The sequence below is a fragment of the Solanum tuberosum genome, unplaced genomic scaffold, assembly GCF_000226075.1.
Source record: "Solanum tuberosum cultivar DM 1-3 516 R44 unplaced genomic scaffold, SolTub_3.0 scf00014, whole genome shotgun sequence".
Lineage (NCBI taxonomy): Eukaryota > Viridiplantae > Streptophyta > Magnoliopsida > Solanales > Solanaceae > Solanum > Solanum tuberosum.
In genome coordinates, this window is record NW_006238939.1 from 1,196,695 (window position 1) to 1,198,056 (window position 1,362).

Below are 1,362 nucleotides of genomic sequence, written 5' to 3' on the forward strand. Positions count from 1 at the left end.
TATATTTTTCATCGTCTATTATTATTTCTGATATTTGTTTTTTCTTTGGATTTTTAGGTAATTTACAATCTCTAGCTATATGTCCTAATTTTCCACAATTATAGCAAGTACATTCCGTTAGTTTTTCTTTTTGGTCTGTATGGTCTTTTGGTTTTGTAGTTTTTTACATAGTATCTTCTTCTTGGTTTTTTATATTTATAATTTGATCTGTATTTTTTATTGTATTTCTTTCTACAGTATCTGTTTGTACCTCCAAATTGTGGTGCTGTTTTATTTTTGCAACATGCTAAGTTTTTTACCAATATTTTTTTCATTTTTCTTTCTTCTTTATGGTTTTCACACAGTTCTATAAACCATCGTTGTAAGAATTTTATTCTAGCTCCTAAGGTATCTGTTAATCCTGCTTCATTCCAACTTTTTATTACTTTTGAATTAAAAGGTTCTTAGTAATTTTTGTAAAATATAATTTTCTTATTTCTTTACTTTCTTTTGTGCTATATGTTCCTTTGTAATAGTATTCTCTAAATGCACATGTATATTCATCTATATAACACATATTACATATTGCTAATTTTGTCATTAGATTTCGGTTTATGATTTTCTTTATTTGTTCTTCTACTTCTGTTATCATACTACTAAATTCATTTCTCATAACTATTTCGTATTTATATAATATTTCCATAGTTGTAGTAGCTAATTCACCATCAGATTTTTTATTACTTCTTAAAGTTTTTAAACTTTCATCTGATAAATTTTATAGCCATAATTTTACTGTTCCTGTAAGTGTTCTTTCTATATATCTTGGTGTTTCTGTTCATTCCTATTTTGTTATCTGTTAATTGTTTTGTTATATATCTCATCCATAATTGGGATTGTTTTTATTTATATCTGCTACACAGTCTAAATCAAAAAAATTATGTTGTTCAGTTATTGGTTTAGGTGCCCATTTTTTATTCAATCTTTTATTCCATATAGTTTTTTCTCTATCATATTATTCATAGTTTGCATTATAATATTTTGGATTTAGGTTTTTTGGGTTTTTTACTCCTGATGTACTAGGTTTTTCATCCATGTCTACGTTTCATGTATTTACTTCTAAACTCTTTGTATTATCCATGTTTGCTAAAAGTTCCGTATATGTTTCACTTGTTTCTGAATGTTGTTCATCTAGATCATCGTCGTTTATTTCATCAATTCTTATTTCAAGTAGATTACCTTCGTTATTTTCTTCTTTTTCTTCTAATTAATCTTCTAATTGCAATTTTTCTTTAAATTTAATTTATCTCATTTGCTAATTTTGTTTTTTGTTCTTTTTCTTTTTGTTAATTTCATACATTTCTTTTAATATTGCCAGTTCTTTTT